This window comes from Amborella trichopoda, chromosome 13, assembly GCF_054954075.1.
Source record: "Amborella trichopoda isolate Santa Cruz 75 chromosome 13, AtrichopodaSantaCruz75HAP2 v2.0, whole genome shotgun sequence".
NCBI lineage: Eukaryota > Viridiplantae > Streptophyta > Magnoliopsida > Amborellales > Amborellaceae > Amborella > Amborella trichopoda.
The window spans coordinates 9,387,162-9,412,555 of NC_142348.1; the positions used below are offsets into that span (position 1 = coordinate 9,387,162).

At 33.6% G+C, this 25,394-nt stretch overlaps 2 pseudogenes; one reads left to right on the forward strand and one right to left on the reverse strand.

Moving 5' to 3' along the window:
• Positions 1–4,802: 4,802 nt before the first annotated feature.
• LOC105420406 (rust resistance kinase Lr10 pseudogene) lies at positions 4,803–6,749 on the forward strand (annotated as a pseudogene).
• An 8,987-nt stretch (positions 6,750–15,736) lies between these two features.
• On the reverse strand, positions 15,737–17,618 carry LOC148779016 (rust resistance kinase Lr10-like; annotated as a pseudogene).
• Between the last annotated feature and the right edge of the window lie 7,776 nt (positions 17,619–25,394).

Below are 25,394 nucleotides of genomic sequence, written 5' to 3' on the forward strand. Positions count from 1 at the left end.
CCCGAACTCGTGCCACATCAAGACGTAATCCTCTCTTTTCAAAGACAATCCGTTGTATAATTTAGAAAACCTCTAATTACCACATATGTCCATCCTTCAAGCTAAATCCTCCTCATCATCTACGGTGATTTGAGGGCTTCTTGCACCAATTGATGACATTAAGATAGTGTTTTGTATTATTTTATTTTATTTTGCTTTTTTTTTATGTAAGTGAGTGGGGGAGTAGACCCTTATCCATTTTTCAATAATAATAAAAAAAAAAAAATAGTTCATTATTTTACAACCCTATAATAGAGCAGTTATACCAAATCATAAAGTAAAAACAGAGAAATAAAGTCTGACGGTTGAAAGCGTCAAATAGTAGCTCCAGAATTAAAAGAAATCTTCTTAACAAGAGCACCGACTACCATATTAGCCTCATGAAAAATATGAGATATTGAGCATAAATGTGGTAAAAGTGTGCTCTGACAATTAATTGTAACCGTTTGTAACTTCCATGGGGCACAACAACAGTCATGGATGACATTCACAAGTAAGGAGGCCACTGGAATAAAGGATCTAGGCTTCTGGTGGCACCATGTGATACGAAAATGATCAATGACTGTTCTCTCTGACAAATGGAAAAACCCACTTTTTTGCATTTGCCAACTCCTTAATATGCGTCGAAATTCACTTAACAAAATGTTCCCTTCTTGTAGATGTTGACTGAAAAATTCTCCTATTTCACTCATCCCAAAAAAACCAAATTGTTGTGAAGAAAATAAAAGTGAATTTAAGCAGACCATCATATTGAAATTTGAATACTAACCAACTTCCCAACATACCAGGAGTAGAAATGCCAAGGGTGAATCCCCTACTATACCCTCATGCAACTAATCTCCATACACCCTGTGAGAATGCATAGTGAAACAGGAGATGACAAAGGCTATAATCATGGTTCCTACTGAAAGGGCATACAGAATCTAGATCCATACCATGTTGTTTTAAAAAAAATGCAATGGGTAAGCAGTGGTGTAGGGCCAGCCAAAAAAACCGTTTGGCCCTAGGATAACATTTGGATGAACAAAGAGCACAAAAAAATAGGTTGCGATGGTCCTTTATTTCGAATAAAATACCAAGCTTCTTTAATCGAAACATATCACTCGCAGAGTTTATCCATACTAAGAAATCATTTTTAAGTTGTACAGATATAGTGTAGTTCTCAACCTCGCCCCATAATCTGACCAGGGAATCTGATGTGGGTCAAGGAAGAACCCACGACTGAGGAGATCCGTCGATGTAATCAGAAACTTTCCGACCAACGAAATCCCCTAGATACACACGTACACTGCCACCATAGGAATCTCATATGAACTGTCTTGATAACCAGGGATCAGCCCAAAAATTCACGAGCAGACCATCTCCAATAATCCATTGAACATTATCTTTCAGATGAGATAAACCCAATAGAATGCCCTTCCAAGCATGGGAATAATACGGTTTCGCCTTGACCTCCCATATAGAAATATTCTTGAAAAATCGAGCTAATAGAGATAAGGGGCTTACCAAGATTCTCTATACCAACTTCATCATTCATGCACTATTAAAATCGACTATATTGCGCTCCATTTAACAAGATGAACACCCTTTTTTCTGCCACACTTGGCCATAGAAAATTTCTTTGCAGCCTTTCAATTAAATTGCAAGTTCATTTTAGTAAACTAAATGATAAGATCCAGAAGTTAGAATATGCACCGAGTACTGACTCCAATATCTATAAACATTAAGATAGTCTATTAAATAGTAATTATTAATTTACCTTCCTTAATTAACCTCAAACCTTGTAAGAGAGCACAAAGTTCCGCCCTTTCGCATAGTAAAAATGATATCGCCACTAGAACCAATACCAACGGGTTCCCTAAAGAAGTCCCATCAAAATTAAGCTTAATGCACCTCAACAATGGTGGTATCTATCTCCCTTTAGGACTCGCTTTGTAGGGAATTGATTAATAAAATTCTTCGAGATCCGCTATTGAAACACCTTCTCCCACCTTATTTATACCAAACCAACACCATAGCATTTGCAAGATTTATTTTAATGCTATCGTCATCCAAGGAAATTCCATCAATAGAAGTTCTTTTATTTCTTTCCCACATGTTCTCTCATACAATTGCCTTTCTAAAAATCTCCAAAGTCATCTTTCTGATTTTTGACAAGCTCGGCACACTCATTTGATCAATCGTCTCAACAACATCTATGATATTGTTGATAATTGTCTTAAATTCTTGATCCCTCTTTTATGGGATTGGATTCTTTTTAATTTTGGTCTACTATTTTTTAAATAGAGCATATTATTTGGGATCTAAGTTTATGGATAAGTCCTACTTGGATTAGGATGGGGCCTTGGGTCTACAAGTAGATAAAGTTAGGAAAAAAAGGGAGGCCATCATGTATGCCTCTTTTGGGTGGTTTACTTTTTCTATATATTGGTTTAATTAGAAAGAACAAAATATCCAGAAAAATAGAGCGAAACTTTTGAAGGTTTTTGTAGAGAGAGAAAATTGTATAGAAGAATGATTTATGGGAGATTGAATCTCTAGTTCTCTCAAGTAAGTTGCCTTGTAACTTTATTTATTTGATTTAGTGAAAAACATCGACCGTCTTCATCTGAATGTAATCGTGTACGTAACGAACCACGTAAAATCTGGTATTCTTTTTTTTTATGTTATTTCTTTCTTACTTTATTTTTTTGTTGCTTGTTTTTGTTTTCGTCGGTTCTATTTTTTTCATATTTTATTTGTCAAAAATCACCCTATGAGGTTTGGAGCTTTCACGCACAACAAATGGTATCAGAGCCTGGTTTTGGTTTTTTGGAATAGCAATAAATGTTTCAAATGCAAAGTTTGAGGTGGAGAAATTTGATGGCAAAAATAATTTTGGAATTTGGCAAATGAATGTTTGGGATTTGTTAGTGCAACAAGATTTACATAAAGCTCTTAAAGGAAAGTCCAGAAAACGAAATCTATATCTGATGAGGATTGGGAAGACTTAGATTTGAGGGCTATAAGCACTATTCGATTGTTCTTTTCGAGTGTAGTGGTATTTACTATCGTCAATGAGGATTCAACATCAAGTTTTTAATTGAAGCTTGAGAGTTTATATATGACGAAGTCTCTAACAAATAAATTATTTTTTAAGCAAAAAGTGTATACCCTGCGGATGAATGAAGGTATCTATATATCCATGAATACCAGAATTATCTTAATAAAATTATTTGTATATTGGTATTAAAATGGATGACGAGGATAAGGCTATAATTTTGTTATCATCACTCCTTCATTCATATGAGCATCTAGTCACAATATTGCTCTATGAAAAAGATACCATAGAAATGGAAGATATGACTACGACTTTTTTCTTTAATGATTGAGGACGAGACAGGATAATGTTTTGCCACATGCAGATGGTTTAATGGCTTGAGGGAGACATGTTGAGAGAACTAGAAAGAGACATGGAAAACATGGTTGGTCCAGATCCAAATCCAAATCAAGAAAATATAATATTTATTGCAATTACCGCAAAAAAAAAGGACATATTAAAAAAGATTATTGGAACTCAAAGAGAAAGAAAGACGAGCTTTTGATACAGCCAATATAGTTGATAGAAGCTTGAGTAAGTGGAACAGATAATATGTTGTCGGTCTTGACAACTCTAAAAACTCGTGGGTTCTTGATTCAGGATGTTCCTATCATATGTGCCATCATCGGGTTTGGTTTACCACATACAAGAGCATTAATGGTGGATCGATTTTGATGGAGAATGATGCAGCTTGCAAGACCATTGGTGCTATGACAATTACTATCAAAATGTATGATGGAGTTGTCAGAACATTTATTGATGCTAGACACGTTTCAGATTTGAAGAAAAATATTATTTCTTTGGGCACCTTAAACTCCAATGGCTGTAAATTTTTTGAAGAAGGTGGAGTTTTGAAGATTCTTAAGGGTGCTCCGGTTGTAATGAAAGGCAAGAACATCAGACCAAATTTATGTGTTGCTTGGGAATGTTATCACAGATAAAGCAATAGTTTTCGTATTTGATGATGGTGATTCTGACTTGACTCAGTTGTGGCATATGCATTTGGAGGTAAGAGAATTTTGACGAAACGGCATATGTCATCATGGTTTGACATAGAAATATGTAGTAATTATTTTTTTTAAAATTTTTTTATCAGTTACTCATTTTATTCTCCTCTCTCTAATGTTGTTTATCTGGATTGCTAATTTGCAGGTAATGACAGAGGCAGCAAAAATCTCTCTCTCTCTCTCTCTCTCTCTCTCTCTCTCTCTCTCTCTCTCTCTCTCTCTCTCCAAAGTATGCCTATTATTCGGACTTTACCTTCGACTGTCTAATTGATGGACGAATCTTTGATGTTAGGGGCAAATTTCTCTTATTTTGAATGAATAATCCAAATCAATGACCTTCTTTCTCTCTCTCTCTCTGTCTATCATCCGTATTATTCCAGCTATTCTGACTTCTCCAATGACTATCTAATTGGATGGATATATTTTTGATGTTTAGTGCAAATTGCACTTATTTAGAATGAATAATCCAAATCAATAACCAAGTTTAATAATAATAATAATCATCGTCATCCGATCCTTACCTCAACTATTTGAGGTTGGTTACACGAATCTTGTTCCACCAGTTTAGGATTCAAGAAAATATGTAGATTATGCTGACTGCCTACTAACAATATCCTCCTCTTTTATTTGGGCTTGGGACTAGCATGACCTTCCATGTTGGAGTTTGAAAAATTTATTTATCATCCTCCGATATTATCCTTACAAACTTTTGATTCCTACCCATATCTCACGGATCTCACTCTTGCTAGACATCTTGCCACTATGCCATTGTTGCTCATAAATGTTTTATCTCTTCTTACATGTGTTTCAATTGCAATGGGAGCAATACTAATTGTAACAATAGCAGCTGTCAAGACGTCCAAAGGAACATTAAGAATGTCCAAAGGAGTTAAGGGTCAGAATGTTGAGGAGTTCCTTAAGAATTATGGAATTAAATGCCCACAAGATACTCATATAAGGACATCAAGAAAATGACCAACAACCTAAGAGAAAAGTTAGGTCAGGGAGGCTTTGAAAGTGTTTACAAAGGTAAACTCATTGACGGGTGCCTCATTGCTGTAAAGGTGCTAGTAAAACCAAAGGGTAGTGATGCAGAATTTACTAATGAAATGGCAACCATTGGCTGTATACACCACATAAATGTGGTTCGCCTTCTTGGTTTTTGCGCAGTGTTGGAAAAGAGCACTTATATATGACTTCATGCCCAATGGATCGCTTGAAAGATTCATTTTCGTTGACAAACCGTGAAGCCACAGCCTCCATTGGGAAACACTGTACAAAGTAGCACTTGGTACAAGTCGTGGGCTGAGTATTTGCACCATGGTTGCGAAAATCGCACACTCCATCTCGACATCAAGCCTCATAACATTTTGTTGGATGAAGATTTTTGCCCCAAGATTTTTTATTTTGGTCTCGCAAAGCTATACTCCAACAATTTAAGTGTAATACTAACTGGCGTGCCAAGAATGATTGGTTACATGGCTCCTGAAGTATATTCAAGATTATTTGGGGTTGTTTCACATAAATCAGATGTATATAGCTTTGGAATGTTGCTTTTGGAATTGGTTGGTGGGAGAAAAAATTTTGATCAACAAGCGACTAATTCTAGCGAGGCATACTTTCCAGATTGGGTATATTCTCACCTTGAATGTGGAGGAGATCTTGAATTGGTAGATATCAAAAGAAAGGAAAAGAAAATGGAAAAAAGGATGATTGTGGTTGGTTTCTGGTGCATATAGACCAACCCTGCTGACCGTCTAAGTATGATGAAGGTGGTTGAAATGCTGGATGGTAACTCGCAAACTTTAGTTTTACCTCCTAAGCCATCATTCTCCTCTCCAAAGAGGAGATCTTCCCTTGAGTCTCTATTCGAAGATTCTCGCCATATAGAATTGCCCACATTGTCATAAGGGCATAATAACCCTCGGAGGTATAAACCTTTTTTCTAGGAGAGAGAGATTTGAAATTTTGAAGTACATAAAATCTTGTCATGATTTTAAGATGAAACTTGTAATTGACCACGGATTTCACTGGTGAGCAATAATATTATGGGCCAACAGCCCCTCTCCCTCCCCTTCTACCCCAACCTTTAACGATGCTTTCCCTAATTAAAGCGACCTGTTGGTTAAATATTAGTTCCTGGAGTTTTCCTGATCGTTTGTTTACAATTGAGCATGGTGGTGAGCTTCTTTGGACTTCAAAGCAACTAATATTGTTTATCCTTTAATTAGGAAATGATCAATACATCATTTGCTTTCCATTGGCAATATTTATTTTCGGGAAAAGTATATAAAGAGACCAATTACTTTTAATACATGTAGATCACAATCATTCTTGTCTGTCATATTTCAAATCCGATGGTTGAGAGTGTTTCATTAAATAAACTCAAAGTTAAAGACAAAAAAAACAAAAATATCTCAAACTTTGTGCAACAACCCAAGAGCGAAACAAATGTACCATTAAAAAGCATTAAAATACAATATTTTTCAATAAATATTCTACGTTTAAGAATAATGCAGGAGCACACGTAAATTCAGTAGAAAGAGGAAATCAAGAGCGATAATTGTTCCATCCAATTAGAGATTTCTCCAAATAATATCATTTTTTATATATAATTCTAGGAATAACACAATCCATATGTAGTCTCATATATGATGATAATATATATAACTGACATTGCGATTAGTTTTTACCATCCTGAGCTTTGGACCACGGACTCTGCGGATTTAATCTGGGAGGCGGTGGACTCGCCACCGGTTCTCTTAGTGCCTCTAAAATATGCCTCATTTTAATAATCCCCACGTCTTGTGTGGCTCCAGTTTCATCATCAATCCTTTCATTCAAACTGTTGATCAAAACCAAACAAAATCGAGTTAAAAATTTAAACAAAAGCTAAAAATTGTTCTTGAATTTGAGATTTTACGATATTGACCATGGCATGTTCTTGCAAGTTTAAGAAAGCAAAGCCAGGGAAATAATGAAGGCCATCGAATGTAGACGCCACTGGGAAGAAGCCATTATGGTCCCTCTTGTTTCTTGCAACCTTGGTGGTTAGTTTGCACTTATATAGAGATCAAATTACCTTGAGATGTTGAGGAAATTGGGAATTTGCCAAGGTAGAATATGACAAAATGGATTTTTGCAAGTATTTTTAATGTTATTAAGTTTTTGACATGAAAGTGAAGGCTATGTGTAAAATAATGAAGTTGTCCCATCTTAATTTTTATTAATGAAAAATAGGTAGCGTCCTTCTCCCCACTTACTTACTCTATAATAGTAATAATAAAAAAAAGAAAAATTTATGTAAAGGTCATATTGGCAGCGTTAATTAAAATATGGGAACACTTTTATCCAAAGTTACGGGCGGCTGTCTCTCTTCCGAGAAGTTTCTTTTTTTTTTTTAAGTTATCCCCTCCTGTAAACCGAACATTGAAATGAGTTTTTTTAGTTTGAACGAAAACAAGCGTTCGATAATGCAATTACCTACCAGCTCTCTGAATCCTAAAACCAACTTCACCATTTGTTTCCCTCATTTCTCTTCTATACGACACTCTCTCCTTCTTCTCTCTCTACAACCAGAGCAACCAAAATGGCTGCTCGGTTCATTAAAAGAAATTTGGTCCTCAGCTGTTGGCAAAGGCGGTTGTTTTTATGTTGTGATTACCAGAATCTGAAGATGAGGCTGGAAGCGGAGAATGCAACTTTCCTTGAGAGAATGGAGGCGACAAAGAAGCAATGAGTGTAAGGTCCATGGGTTTTTTTGTTGCTTCATGTTTTGGTTCCCATGGCTCCCGGGTTGTGGATTTTCTTTGAGAATGATGAAACCGGGTTTATGTCTCTGAAAACATTGAAGATTTGTTGATTGTTTGAGAGAAAGAGAATGATGGGGTTTGTTGCAGTAAAGGTTTTTTTGTAACAAAGGGCGCAGTTGGTTTTATATTCCAAGATCGCTTGATTTACAGCAAATGACTCCTCTGCTAAATAATGGGCAACTGCAATTTTCGCAATACTTGTAATCTTTGAAATCCCTTCTAAAATTGACAGCCAAAAATGCCGAATTACGTAATTCTCGAATGGAGTGGCCTTGGACATCACAATCAACAGTGGCCATTGTTGGAATATGTATGAGGGTTCTTGGGGAAGTATTTTTATATCATGTGATTCTTGTGGTTCTCCTTTTTAAAATGGAAAATTCTCATTCCTTTGGATTGTTAATGAACGAAAGATTTTATGTCAGGATAATGGTGTCAGAGTGGGTGATGATCTTCCTTTGTTTATGCAGAGGTACAGATAGAGAGAGAGAGCAGAGGAGACAAAAGAGGAAGAGAGCTAGAGAGAGAAAGCGGGGGCAGACAATAGATTTGGAATGGTTTTAGAGATAGATTTTAGGGACCAAGAATACGTATTAGCAAGGTAAAAAGAATAGAGAGATGGCTGCCCGGTATTTAGAAGGTAGTTGTTTTTCATTCAAATTAAAAACCCCCTAGTATTCGGTTTACTGGACAGGCTTAGCTATAAAAAATAAAAAATAAAAATAAAAAAAATAAAATGCAAAAAAAATAAAAAAAAGAACAAAAAAAGAGGTACGGCCTATAATTTGACATAAACGTGTTTTCATGTTGTACTCGACCCAACATAATCAGTATTTAAATTTCTCGTAAAAAGAAATAGAGGGTTAATTAAAAAACATATGTGGCCAAGTCAATGAGGATTAGAAAGGGTAGAATGAGAATGCAAAGACGAGAAATCTAACAAAGACAAAAAATGGAATAAAAAGAAATGAAAATATAAAGGCAAACCTTACCTAATTAATGAAGAGGAATAAGGAAGAAAGAGGGGTACGGAAGCCGAAGAAGAGAGGAGAAGTTAGATTTTGATGGATTTTATAGTTTTGAATAGTCATCATCATTAAAAATCTTTTTCTCCAAGTAAATGGATTAATTTTGAAAAGTAGCCATGAATAGTCAGTGTTGCCATTTTTAGTTTTTATAGGCATATGCATTTCACCATGTGCCCTCCACTTTGTGGTAACTCTTGGTTAAGTTTTTGGGGCAAAAACCGATGAACATTGGCATTTGTGCCAATATTGTGAAGTTATGAAATAATTTATGAAATATAATTTTTAGGGCTGGAACTGTATCAAAATAAAAAAGCCTCCCTTCAAAACTCATCGAAAATTGCTATTTTTGTTGAGAAAAACTTTCAAATTTTGACTTTCACTACTATGGTTGTAAACATTTTAGAATTTCAAATCTTAAAAATAACATATATTATCACACATTATCTAGATCCCATTTCAAGGTATTCACAAATCCACAAGATTTGTATTATTTTTTGAGCTACATATGTCATAATCGATGGTAGAAATGGATTTTCGAGCATCATAAAAATTTCCCATGTCCAAAGTCTTTTCGAATGAAATTTAGAGGTGAGGCTTTAGGATTTTTTATTTTTTGTTACTAAGCCTTATAGAAACTGCATACCAATTTATTTATGATTTGAATGGCAATTGTGAATTCATTTATATAAAAACAAAATCTCCCTTTTCGTGATAGCAAAAATTTAGGCTTGATGAAACGACACCACATAAGGTAAGTTTCACGTTTTGGGGATGTACCCAGAGGACCCCTAAATTATATCAACGCGAAACATAAAAAATGAGATATGAAGTACCCATCCAATGGTATCTAAAAAACAAGATACGAATAAATTTATTAGGAAAATATTGGTAAAATAAAATATCAAGTCGTTAGGGCGACGATCTCTTTTATTTTTGAAAAGAATTTGAGTCTTGAATGATCATCGGTATCAGTGTTAAAGCTTTTCTCCTAAATAATTAAGGTAAGCTACATAACTCATGGCCCATTATTCTGCTTTAATAAGGGCCATACCTTCAATGATGTCATAATCCCTATATACTTTCTCACTATTTCCAACTTCTATAATGGATATTAATAATAGTACCTATTAACTTAAGGGAAATGTTTCTATACTTCCTCTACAGCATAGAAGATCTAAGCTTCCCTTAGCATCCAGCCATCCAATTTTGATCAAGAGAACCACTCATCGTTTGATCTTAGATCCGACGTATTAAAATATTTTATTTTTAATTTTTTTTTACAAATTGTATGAATATGAAATTTGGTACATATCATCTTCTCATTTGGTTGCACTTATAAAAAAATATTAAAAATAATTTTTTGATAAAGTATAATGAACAAAATACCCCTTGAAAATTTTAAGGGTATTTTGATCATTTTATTTTATTGAAAATATTTTTTTTATATTTTTTACTATTGCAAGTTTAATAGAGGATTGGACATCAAAAATTTGGTATCAAAATAGTTTATAAAAAAAACATTAAAAATAAAATAGTGTAAAGATGTGACATTGTGATTGGGGCAATCTTAGCCCTCCATTCTGACTGGACGGTTGGATAAAGGGAAGTATATAAGTTTTATATTGTAGAAGAAACATATAAAGCTTGCCCTTAACTTAAAAGTGTGTGGTTTGCATAACATTGCAACCTTAAACAACCAAGTAAAGATGCTCCCTACACTTTGTCATGAGACATAATTTTGGTGTCGAAAACTCTTAGGATGATGTGAAAATCTATTTTTGTTTCTCATCATAAAATTTTGAATTCCAAAAATACTTCAAATCAAGCAGATATATAAATGCATGAAAATCTTGAAAATAGATAATTTAGATAATGTATTACAAGGTGTACTAATTTTAGGACTTAACTCTATTGTTTTCTCCTCTTTATACTTCTCGATATTGAGATGATCAATTAGTAGTTTGTCCAACATCAAAAAACCTTTTTTCGAATTCGTCAAATTTGTTTATTTATTTTTCTTAATGCAATTTTTTGCATGGTTATCTATCATAAATAAAAGAATTCTCGCAAATCCATGAACCTGCTTGATAGACATAAAAATTCGAGACAAACACCCAAGTTTTGATTTGGAGCATGCATGAAGGTGATGCCCCATAGAAACAGTTGGGCTCAACCTTGACCGAGGACTAAAAACCCCTTAAATGCCAAGATGACCAATAGATGTGAAATTTGTTGAGTCAGTTTGAAAGACAATTGGGGATAAATTAAACCCCAATCCAGACCACATGTTTTTGACTCAAAGACCAAGATGAAACACAGGTTCCTCACCCATACCCCTATGAGCTTCTTTCTCTCTAAAATAATGTGGTCCATGTCTTAGGAAAATAGATCAGAATTTTTTTTTGAAATCTTAGGAAATTTTTACTAAATTCAATGTTTATAGGTCTTGAAATGGATTCATCATCTCAATTAAAATAAGAGAAATTTATCAGCCTACTCATAAGAGATGGATAATTTAACACTTCATTCATATTTTTTGATTTTATTTCAAAATAACTATATGAAAATGCGGAGTATTGAGTTCGAATAGTTGCAAATGTGCAAAATACATTTTCGAATACTTTTGATAAATTTCCCTCAAAATAACTTTGACAACCTTTGACACTGCTTCAAAAACCAAACTAGAGACGAATTCGTCTGTCTTAATTGTTTTCAAGGTGATCCTGCATTTTCTAGGCATTTTCCCCAATTTGAATGATAAATTCAATTCGAGAATACATTTATATCGGATCGTATTAGATAGGCCCATCACCGTTATGTAATAGTCATATTTTCCATGGACACCAGGTGGGAAAAGACTGATTTAATTTATTAAAAATGAAGCTATAAGCATAGATTTCATGACCAAATTGAACTGGTAGTCCAATTGGTCAGACCGCCGATCAGTGTTATCTTAGTATGTTTGGTTCAAACTAAACTTTGGATTTTGTCAAAAACTTTTCAAAACCAGTTTGACCGGTTTTAACGTGTCCAATAAGTCAATTTCGATCGTTCGACCAGCTAAACAAAATGGGCAACTTCTTTTTTATAAAATATTATATATTTCTAAGTTATTATTCATATTTTTATTAATATTTATAAAGACTGGTCAAATTTGTCTGACCGTCTATCGGGCCGATTTTTACTGCATCAGACTCCTCACCGGTTCAGTTCCCGGTCTATTGATCATTGTGATTAGAATCTCATTTCAAAAATCCAGTATAGAGCTAAACTAAAAAACTAATACTTTACATGTCGATAATCTTTACCGCCACAATCATGAATCCAAAAAAGCATTTTGAAACTTAAATAGACTGTTTTAGACTTTGTTTATGGACTTTATTTTTTTTATTCATGTACTAACATATATGCAATAATTTTAGAGCTGCAAAATCCTGAATGTGAAGTAGAAATAACTACCTTTTAAAAGGGAAAAAGTTAACAATTGTTCATGGGATACCAAAAAATATCAGCGTGAGTTTTGCCCATGCGTGCAAATGAACAATATAGTCCCAGAAGCACGAAATCTTTTCACCACGACAGAGTATCTACCTTTCACGCACAGGAATACAAATAGCGTTGAGAATCTCTCTCTTCTGGATCCTAACCAATGGAGCAAAAATCTAATCCGAATGGTTAACCGGGCAGGTCTGTGGTCAAAAAAAGTGTTCAGAAAATTAAAAAATAAAATATAAAAAATATGTTTAAACCATGATTAAACAAAGTACATCTAAATGAAGTTGAAAATTAATGAAAAAAATAGATTTTAAGGAATGGATTTGTAGCCAGGAGTATTTTTGAAATTTTTCAAAACAAATATAGAAAAATGTAAAAATAAGTATTAATGGTCAAAACAATTTCCAATCTTTGTCAAAATGATGAAAAACATTAAAAAATACGTTAAAAACAAAATCTTTTATTTTTTTGGGATTTTATAAAAAAATTTTATATTTTTTTAAAAGGGAAATTACGTATATATCTGTTATAGTTTTCATTATTATCAAAATACCAAATAGTTTATGTTATTACTGGAATGTCTGTTTTTTTCATTTCATAACGAAAATTAAAAAAAAACTACTTTTCTACCTTTTTTTTGGTTTTTGAACAACAAAAAATCGGCAGAAGCTTTTTGGAATATGCAGTACTATTTTCATTTATTCAACATCCAAAAATGCTATTTTTTGTTGTTGTTGAACAACCGAAAACAAGATTGCGTATTGTTGAACATTTTCGGTTGTTCAACATTTGAAAATGTCTTGTTGAACATCCGAAAATGTCTTGTTGAACATTTTTATTGTTCAACATCTGAAAATGTCCTATTTTCGATGGTTCAACATCTGGAAATGCCCTATTTTCGGTTGTTGAATAACCGAAAATAAAACAGAAGCTTAGAATTTGCATTCTTACTTTCGATTGTTCAACAACTGAAAATGTTATATTTTTTGTTGTTGAACAACAGAAAATAGGATTGTGTATTCCAAAAACTTAATTGAGCCCCGCTATTTTCGGTTGTTCAACAACTGAAATTAGCATATTTTCGATTTTTGTAAAACCGAAAATCCAGCCATTTCGATTGTTCAAAAGCCGAAAAAAGGTAAAAAACTTCTATTTTTTTTTTAAATTTTCGTTATGAAGTGAAAAAACGGATATTCCAATAATAACATAAACTATTTGGTATTTTGATAATAACAGAAACTATAACGAATATATAAATAATTTTCCTTTTTTCTAAAATACCCCGTTAATTCACCAAAATTGGCCCAAACTGGAACCAACCAATTTCGATCTAACGCGGTTTCGATATGAACCGCTCGATTTTTCCAACACTAGTCCTAACCTAGTTTTTCTTCTCTCTTTCTTGTTGTAGATATATCAAATGATGTAACATCTTACCAAACTCTGGTTGACCACGGGGGCTGCAATAGACTTTTGGTTCAAAATATTAACTACTTGACTGACTCATCTCGAAGGAATAATACATGTATAATCAAACAATGCAATGGACGTGCTGGTTGGGTTATGAAAGATGGATTAGTTGCATCATTAAGTAAGTGGTCAAGTATGTTTTAAACAAAGTAAGAGTTTAGTGGTTCTTAAGGCTACCTAGGACAACAAAGTGATTTAGTGGAGTCAAGAAGGCTTATTTGTCCCACGACCAGGAATGGTAACGTAGTTGTTTTGAGCACTGCCATGACTGAATTATTTGTCCTTTGTTTCCGAATTTCAATTCCTTTAGTTGGACGTAAGCGTAGAAGTGTGACAAATAAGGAAAATTATAAGAAAGACTATTTATTTTAAGGGTGCGGTTTGTATAGAGCTGAGGCTCTAAACAAATAAAGCCCACCTTGAAATAGTGTCGAGATATATGGTTTCAATACTAGAAATTTTTGTGATAGCTTTGAAATATACTTTCATCTTTAATTATAAATTTAAATCTTTACAAATAGTATAGATCGAGCAGATATATGAAAACTTAAAAATCTGAAAATTGATGGTAAAAAATATGTTACAGGATGCACTATTTTTAAAATTTGAAATCCATTTGTTTTCTCATATCTGTACATCTTGATGTTGAGATATCAATTTGAGCTTATTTGGGCATCAAAACAATATATTCTAGTGAACTTTTCGAGGTGGACTCTAGTTTGATTGTTTAGAGGCTTGGCTCCATATAAACTTTTTTCTTATTTTAATACAAGGAGATCACAATCATTCTTATCTATCAATATTAAATTGAGTTCATTGACTGGACTCAAAATTTTAAAACAAAAAATTTTCTCAAATTCTTGATATACCCCAAGCCATTTAATTTGACATTTAATAGCGATTGTGATATCCTTAAAATAAATGTAAATGGTCCCATAATATAGAAAGAAAATTGTTTCATGTGGGCTGGACCCCATAACTACGTATGCGGTCCAAAAAGTGTAAAGCATCCGTCTTAAAGATGGATGCAAGTAGGTGTTTCATCTAAAAACAATGGAAACTAACGGTCCAAATGTTTTCTTACTAGAATTATTATTTATAGTTTTAAATTTTACTTATTTTTTCACATTCATGATCTCCATGGTAGAGATTACATTTCTATTAAGTCTAAAAATCTATCTCAAAAATAGATTTATTAATAGGCTTGCATTTCAATGTATGCGAGCACCGCAATTTTTTAGAAATAGATTTATTAATAGGCCTACATTCCAATATAGAATCCTTTGAATAAACTATAACCCTGGCACCTCAATTTTTCTCGGAAATTGTTCGTGACCACTGATTTTTCTTTACCATATGGTTATTCGTAATTATTTTTGTAATTTTCACTAGGCCTGGAGCACTAAAAAGGTTAACTACTAGCAAAGTGTATAGTGAAGACAATCTCTATCCACTTCTTAGCCTTTGGGTGTGTTTGATAACTGCAAGGCAAATGTACTTTGGAAATTGGAAGTTCTTCTTTGCTGAAAAGAAAGAAGTTATTTAAAAAAGTTCTAAATGTATATGTTTTACCTTTGTTTGACAACACGTTGAAATATAAAGTCATGTTTATTTAAATATTACATAATATTTAATATTATCGTTATATTAGAGATTAAACAATATATAATATCTAGTGTATTATAAATATCTATTACATACATAAAATATATTACATTATATATATATATATATATATATATATATATATATATATATATATATATATATATATATTTTCTAGAAGTAAGTAATTTTCATTAAAAAAGAATATAAAATATACAGAGGGTGGTTTACATTGCAATTGAGTATTGGAGAACAAAATTCTCGATATTATCGCCTACGGCATAACCAGTAGCGATGAGGACTGAAGTCATGACAAAAACACCGAACTCACACTCCCATGATCAATCTCCAAGACATATTTATAAACCTGATTCTCCATCACATAATCCATTACTTAAATCTATATCTCGGTCTTCCAGCTGCATCCCATGAGGTATGATATCCAACAGAATTTGGGTATGTATCCCACTCTTGATATGCATACATATGGCAACCAATGTTCGCCAATTTGTCTGTTGTGGCATTTGCTTCCCTATACACATGTGAAATTTTCCGTGAGATTTTGTTTAAGGAAGCAATTGCATTTTTCCATCTGATTTGAATACACCAAAGTACCAAACTGGATCTTGTGGCCAATATAATACCAAAAAAATCACATTCAATCCAAACATCTGTGAAACATTTTCTAATGACATATTTGACACAAATAAATGCATTAAGCTCCGCGAGATAGTTTGTTCATATAGGAATAGGTCCTGAAAAAGAACCAAGCACGAGTCATGAAGAATATCTTAATATACCTCCAAAACCCGACCGTCCTGGGTTCCCCTTAGAGCATCCATCTATATTGAGTTTGGAGCATCCAGACATAGGCGGAAGCCATACGACCTCCAAGATGAACGGATCATTCCCTGGATTTTATGAAGCCTTCTTATGAGTGATAAATCACTCACAAACTTTGTTTTGAATTCTCTCCAATTAGAAGTTATTGAAGAGATGTACTCCATAATCCATTTCTTTGACCATTGAAGTTGAGACATTGGCCGGCCTTCATCAAATGGACATTTGTTTCTGGACATCCATATTGTAGTGATGATATGAGACCATCCAATAATCCATAGATCCTTTGTTCTGCCATGGCATCCCGGTGTTTCCATTTATTGCTAAATGCTTCAAAAAACCATCCAATAATCCATATGATCCTTTAAATGTTTTATCCAAGTCACTTGTAAAGGCCCACAATTACCATCTTCTTAATCAACATTTCCTCTTCTTCATTCATGTTCCCAAGCTTCAAATCTCCACTTCCAACAAGTTGTTTATAAACCCAAGCTGGAAAGTATATTCGGCTTGGATTCCCCATTCTAAACCCAAGCTGGAAAGTATATTCGGCTTGGATTCCCCATTCTTGAATCACTGTTCTTCCTTTGCCCTGCCATCTCTAACAATAACATTCCATAACTGGAAATATCACACTTATGTGAGAGTAATTTCTCGAACGAACTTCTGGGGCCATGTATCCGAAGGTTCCCCTCACTCCTAGTGTAATCATTTTGCTGGTTTCATGAGAATTATGGCCTTGCTAACCCGAAATCCGATATCTTTGGATGAAAGTTGTAATCTGAGAGGATGTTGTCTGGCTTTATATCAAAATGTAAAATGTGTGGGTTGCATCCATTGTGCAAATACTCAATACCAATCGCAATATCATAAAGCATCTGAGAACTGAATCTTTCTCCTTTCGGTTTATCAGACAATATGAACTTCTCAAGAGAACCATTGGGCATGAATTCATAGACTAGACCCCTCTTGTTTCTGTTGGAGCAAAACCCAAGGAGTCGAACAACATTCACATGGCTTGTTCTTCCTATAGTCGCTACTTCATTGATGAATTCTTCTCTGCTACTTGATGAATCCCCTAAGATTTTGATTGCTACAAGGCTTGCATTTGAGAGTTTTCCTTTATAAACACTGCCATATCCACCGTGTCCAAGCTTTTCTTTAAACAAATTAGACATTCTTTTTAGTTCAACATATGAATACCTTTGAGGCGTTTGGATCCCATAATTCTTTAGGAACTCTTCCACATATTTGTCATTCTGAAATTCGTTCATGCAAAAGAAGATACAGGTTTTGCATCAGGAAGTTTTGAGAATGAAGATCAATACTGTAAATGTCGCCGCCATCATTCCAACAATTACAGTTGCAAGTAAGTTGTGAATATTTGAAAAGAGAGTTAAAGAGGGTGAACTTCATGTTGAAATTATTAGCATATATAATGAGAATAATATAGCTTTAACATCCTCAAATTTTAACATCCTCAAATTACGTAATGTTGGTATGTGTGGTTATGGGGCCTCACATGGCCATCCTATTTTCGTGGGAAGAATCTCATGGAATTATATAGTTTGTTTATCATTTATTAAAAGTTTTACCTAATATAAGATGTAAACAAATAATTATTTTTTGAAGGGTTTTCAAACCGTCACATGAGATGCGGATAAGCTCATCCTTGATATCTAGAATATGTGCTTAAACATCGTGAAAAATTTATAGCCACCTGTGCTTTCAGAAAGATGCTTTTCTCTCCCTAAAAGGTTCCTTAAAGAAGATCCGAGATCTATGATCACCAACATCATGATACATCCTTTCTCATACCTGAGCTTGGTGCTCATCCTAAACTTTTATATTTACTAGCTTTCTCATACCTGGGCTCGGTGCTCAACCTAAACTTTTATATTTGCTTTAACAAATATCACAGCCAAACATGTTTCATCTTTCATGTTGTTTTTCTTTTTGGCAGTACATTTTTTTTTTTCTTGTGAATTTCTTGAATTTTTAGCAAGTTTGACTTTGTTAAATTTCATATTGTCCTTTAACATTTATTGTAATTTCTATCTCTTGTAACTTCTATGCCCACAATCCCACCATTAAATACAAATTTGACACCCGGGCTAATCCAGGCATTTTTATTGGATCTCATTTTGGTCAAAAGGGAAGTCAAGTGCTTGATTATTTTTTCATATCACAACAGTCAACTCCATTCCTCTCCCAATACCTTTGTGTTCCCACTAACTAATTTCATCTCATCCCCTCCCCTCCCATCGTTAAACACAAATTTGACACCCGGGCTCATCCAGGCATTTTTATTGGATCTTCTTTTGGCCAAAAGGATATCAAGTGCTTGAGTTAATTTGAAAAATTATTTTTGTTTATTAGGATATAATATTTCATGAGGTTGTTTTCTTGTATCACAAATTCACAACAACCAACTCCATCCCTCTCCCAATACCTTTATGTTCCCAGTACCTGTGCTTGAAACTAAGCTCATCTCATCCTCTGCCCTCATCTCCTAACCTAGTTAAAGGAGTGATCATACGTCTATGGCTGATACCGGTCCACCATCTCTTTAATAATCACCTCCAACTTCTCTTTGTCGATGAAATACTTATTCTTGGGCATAAATCTTCCAATAATCTTGCTAGAAAGTTTTTTAAAAGCCTTAATCTTAATAAGTTAACATATGTTCCAAACTTTTCTCCTTGACATAAGCTTCACCACACTCCGATTTATTATCATTTTTGAGTTAATATTAGACCATTAGATAATCTCGTATATAGTATGCTCTATTAATGCTGAAAGATTTCATATGTTTATTTTTTACCTTGATTGGTCTGGTCTAAATTAAAAATTGAGGTCGAAAACCAGTCAAAACCAATATTTGACATTTTTTTAGCCGGTCGGATCAGTTAGTTTTAACTGATTCAACCATCTAGATGAAATTAGGTAAATATTTTTAATAAAATTTACAATGTTGAACTATTATATATACGTTTTTTTTCTTTCTAAAATTCAATTTAACCGGTTCCCTTAGTGATTGGACTAGTTTTGACTAGATCCGATGAATTGATTTTTTGCAAATACAGTACAAGAAAAAGAATCGATAAAAACAAGCAATAAGCAACAAAAATAAAGCAGGAAATAAATAATAGAAAAAGAACATCAGGATTTAAGTGGTTTGTCACATCTGACTACATCCACGGGTAAAGACGATCGATGTTTTTTATTAAATCAAACAAAAAAAATTACAAGATAACTTACTTGAGAGAACAAAAGACTCAATCTCCCACAAAGCCTTCTTCTCTACAAATTTCTCTCTGCAAAACCGCTCAAAGTTTCCCTCTAATTTTTTTCTCTATGTACTTTCTCTCTCTACAATATATCTCAATAAGAGGTGACAAAACCTAAAGTGCACCCATGTATGGCCTACTTTTTCCACACATGCGTTCTCTCTCTAGAAAAGGATCTTTATATAGAGAGAATTAAGCCTCAAAGACTGTCAAACCAATCGCAACTTTCCTAACTTTATCCCTTTCCATGTGGACTCAAAGCCTCACCCTAATCTAATTAAGACTTATCTATAATCTTAGATAATAAACAATAGACTCTACCCAAATAAATAGGAAACCTAGTTAGATAATAAACAATAGACTCTACGCAAATAAATAGGAAACCTAGAGAGATCAGGTAAGGTAAAAAAACTTTATGCCCCTATCTCTTACCAATTTGGAGATATCCAAAAAATATTCGTTTCCTAACATTTAGTATTCATATCCCAACAAAATATAGAAACTTAACCGAGACTTATCTTGGAATACAACGCAAATCGACAAATCTCCACCTTAGCTTGAATTCCAAAAAAGTTATACAATTTTTCCTTGAATTCCAAAAAAATTTCATCGACCGTCTTTTCTACACGCGCCCTCATAGGCGCTTATCTTGGGAACACATTAGTCAAGTCCAAGCAGAGCTTGAACTTCTGTAATGGAACCGGCTTTATCAACATATTTGCAACATTCTTCTTGGTGTCAATCTTCAGTAACAAGATATCACCTTCAGCTATGATCTCATGAATAAAATGGTATTTGACATCAACATGCTTTGTTCATGCATGATATACTTGGTTCTTCGCCAAATGTATTGCACTCTAACTGTCACAATAAAAAACAGTCACATCATATTCTAAGCCCAAATCGTTTACAACCCCTCTCAGCCAAATGGTTTCTTTCACTACCTAAGTAACAGTCATGGATTCTGCTTCAGTCGTAGATAAGGTAATAGTGGTTTGTAGCATCGACCTCCAACTAATTGGTGCTCCAGCAAGTGTAAACACATAACCTGTAGTAGATCTCTTATAGTCCAAATCACTTGCAAAGTCATCATCAACATAACTAATAAACTTGTCACCAAACTTGTTAGCTCTATCAAACATCAGACCCTTATCTTATGTACCCCTCAGGTAAGGTAGAATATATTTTACCGCATGTCAATGCTCATTTCCTGGATTAGCCATATACTTGCTAACAATATTAACGACATGAGAAATATCTGGTCAAGTGCAAACCATTGCATACATGACGCTTCCAGCTGCACTTACATAGGGAACACGTGACATGTATTCTTTTTCAGCATCTGAACTGGAGATAATATTGTCGATAATCTGAAATGTGTAGCAAGAGGAGTACCTACAGGCTTTGAATTTTCTATCCCGAATCTAGCGAAGACCTTCTCAATGTACTCATTCAAAGATAGCCACAATTTATCCAACTTTCGATCTCTACGTATCTCCATGCCCAAAATTTTCTTTGCTGAACCTAAATCTTTCATTTCAAATCCTCTAGCAAGATGAATCTTCAATTTACTGATTTTTAAATAATTCTTTGCTGCAATAAGCATATCATCCACATAAAGTAATAAATAGATAAACGAATCATCAATAAAGTTCTTAAAATAGACACAATTGCCATACTTACTTTTGACATACCTGTGTCCAATCATGAATGTATCAAAACTTTTGTACCACTGCCTAGGAGACTGCTTTAGGCCGTACAATGACTTCTTCAACTTGCAGACATGGTCCTCCTTTCCTTTAACAACAAACCCTTATGGCTGAGTCATATAAATCTGTTCATCTACTCTCCATGAAGAAATGCAGTCTTGATTTCAAACTGCTCCCTTTTGAATGTGCTTTAACATGGCTGATTCATCAAACTTAACATCATAATTGACAATAAACTTAGATGATTAAGGATCTGGGCATAAACTTATATACTTAAGGATCTGGGCACCACATTCTATATCCCTTAACCTCATTCGCGTAACCAAGAAAAATACACTTTTTTAACCTTAGACTCAACATATCATCCTTCACATGAACATAAGTAGGAAGACCAAAAATTCTTAAATGAGAATAGGTAGCAGGCTACCGAACCATACTTCTTCTGGTGTTTTGCAATCTATTATTGTAGACGATTACTTGTTGACGAGGTAACATGCCGTATTGTGCACCTCAGCCCAAAATCCTTTGGCAAATCAGTATTACTCGACATGTCGTGGGTCTTATCTAGAAGTGTCATGTTCATATGCTTAGCAACTCCAATCTGTTGCGGCGTTTTTGGAGTGGTGAAGTGACGAACAATTCCTTCTCCCTTGCAAAAATTCACAAACTCTACTGAAGTGTACTCTCCACCATTATCAGTCTTCAAGCACTTGACCTTATTTCCAGTCTATCTTTCGACTATTGCTTTCCACCGTTTGAATGTGTTAAATACATCTGCCTTTTTCTTCAATATGCAAATTCATACATTCTTTCAGAAATCATCTATAAAGGAAACAAAGTATAGAGATCTGCCTTTTGAGATAACCGATACAGGGCCCCAAACATCTGAATGAATATAGTCAAGAATATCTTTTGTGGTATCTTCTGACATGCAAAACTGCACCCTACACTGCTTACCATAAACATAATGCTCACAGAAGTCCAACTTGCACTTTTTCGGGCCATTGATCATTTTGCATTTGTTAACTTCCGCCAAATCTCTCTCACCTATGTGTCCGAATCACATATGCCACAACTGAGTCAAGTCAGAATCACCATCATCAGATATGGAAATTGCTGCTCTATCGGTGATAGTATTCCCAAGCCGCATGTATAAATTCAGTTTGATATTCTTGCCTTTCATCACAACCAGAGCACCCATAAGAATCTTCAGAACTCCACATTCTCCAACAAATTTATAGCCATTGGAGTTTAAGGTACCCAGAGAAATAATACTTTTCTTCAAATCTGGAACGTGCTTAACACCAGTCAAGGTTCTGACAACTCCATCATACATCTTGATAGCAATTGTCCCAACACCAATGGTCTTGCAAGCTGCATCGTAGCCCATCAGAATTGATCTACCATCAATGCTCTTATATGTGGTGAACCAATCCCGATGAGGGCACATATGATAGGACCATCCAGAATCAAGAATCCACGAGTCTTTAGAGTTTTCACAATTTATCGAGACCGACAACACATTATCTGTTCCACTTACCTAGCTTCCTTCAACTAAATTGACTACTTCAGAAGCTCGTCTTTCTTTCTCTTTGAGTTTCCAATAATCACTCTTAACATGTCATTTTTTCTTGCAGTAACTGCAATAAATATTATTTTTCTTTGATTTGGATTTTCATCTAGACCAGCCATGTTTTTCATGTCTCTTTTCACTTCTCTCAACATATCTCCCTCTAGCTATTAAACCATATGCATGTAGCTGAGCATTATCCTGTCTCTTCCTCAAATCATTAAAGATTAGAGTTGAAGTCATATCCTCCATCTCTATGGTAGCTTTACTATAAAGTAATGTTGTGACTAGATGCTCATACGAATGAGGGAGTGAGGATAACAAAATTATAGCATTATCCTCATTATCCATTTTAACACCAATATTCAATAATTCACAGATAATTTTATTAAAGTAATTCAAGTGTTCATGGATATTTGTACCTTCATTTATCCGCAGGGTGTACAATTTTTGCTTAAAAAATAATCAATTTGTAAGGGACTTCGTCATATACAAACTCTCAAACTTCGACCAAAGACTTGATGCTCAATCCTCATTGACGATATTAAATCGCACTTTACTCGATAAGCACAATCGAATAGTGCTCATAGCTCTCAGATCTAAGTCTTCACATTCTTTATCAAACATAGATTATGGTTCTTCGACTTTCTTTTCAGAGCTTTATGTAAACCTTGTTACACTAGCAAATCCCAAATATTAATTTGCTAAACTCTAAAATTATTTTTGACATCAAATTTTGCATTCGAAACTTTTATCGCCATATTGACAACTCCAAACCGGGCTCTGATACCACTTGTTGTATGCAAAAGCTCTAAACCCGATGAGTTGATTTTTGGAAAATAAAGTACGAGAAAAATAATTGACAAAACAAGCAACAAACAACAAAAATAAAGCAGGAAATAAATAACATAAAATAAACACTAAGATTTACGTGATTCTTCACAGATGTGCCTACATCTACGGGCGAAGACGATCGAAGTTTTTCACTAAATCAAAGAAACAAAATTACAAGGCAACTTACTTGAGAGAAAGAGAGACTTAATCTCCCACAAAATCTTCTACTCTATAATTTTCTCTCTTTGTAAAACCCCCCAAAGTTTCCCTCTATTTTTCTCTCTATGCATTTTTTCTCTACAATATATCTCAATAAGAGAAGACAAACCCAAAAGTGCACCCACGTATGACCTACTTTTTCTACACATACTTTCTCTGTCTAGAAAAGCATCTTTATATAGAAAGAATAAAGCCCCAAAGACAAGTATCAAATCTCAACTTCACTAGTTTTATCAAAAATAAATTTTATTTCTATTATGTGGACTCAAAACCTCATCTTAATCTAAGTAAGACTTATCTATAGACTTAGATAATAAACAATCGGCTCTACTCAAATAAAAAAGAAATATAAAGAGATTTAGAGATATCCAAAAAATATTTGTTTCCTAAAATTTAGGATTCACATCCCAACAAAATAAAAAAACCTAACCGAGACTTATCTTGGAATACAAGACAAATCAACATGTGCAATGTATATTACTTCATATAATACAGAATAACAATGATGAGAATACCTTCAATCACACACACACAACCAATCAATCCAACAAATGATGAAAGACAACATTTTAAGTTACCAATGATAAATTAATGTAATACATAACAATCAAAAATCAATAATATTAACATTGAAATAAATACTATTATATTATTATAGTATTTATAATTGTATTATAATACTATTATAAAAATAATAGTAGCATATATTAATAGTGAGAATCATAATAATATGAATAGTAGTACTACTAATTTATTATTACGAAATATTAGTATTATCATATTATATTAAGGAAAAATATACAAAAGAAGCATTTACTTTTTGTACAAGGAGGTCACAATCCTTCTTGTCCCTTGGATTTTCAAATTGAATGGTTTTAAGAGTGTCATTGAAAAGACTAAAAGTTAAAAATAAAAAAATTTCTAGGGCTTTATGACTTGCCCAAGTCATCCAATTTGACAACTACTGAGTTGAAATGATTATAACTTCCTTGTAATAAAAATAAATGATCTTTGTGTACAATCTTTTATATTAATAATTAGAGATTGTATTCTATGAGACTATTTATCATTAGTACAAAGAAGTCACAATTAATCCTAGCCATTAGATGTCCAATTAGATGGCTTGGGATACGTTGGGCTTTGAGTTTAGTTACAAGTACACTTAAAACCATTTGATGGACATGAATGGTTATGATCTCTTTCTACTAAAAATAAATAGTCTTTTTGCATACTTTTTCTAATAATTAATATTAGCAATATAATGTTATTAGTAATAATGTAAGTTATTATAAAAGCAATAATTACATTATTGACAATAATAATATAATAACATGCATAATATTAATATATAATAATAATAATAATAACAATAATAATAATAACAACAACAACAACAA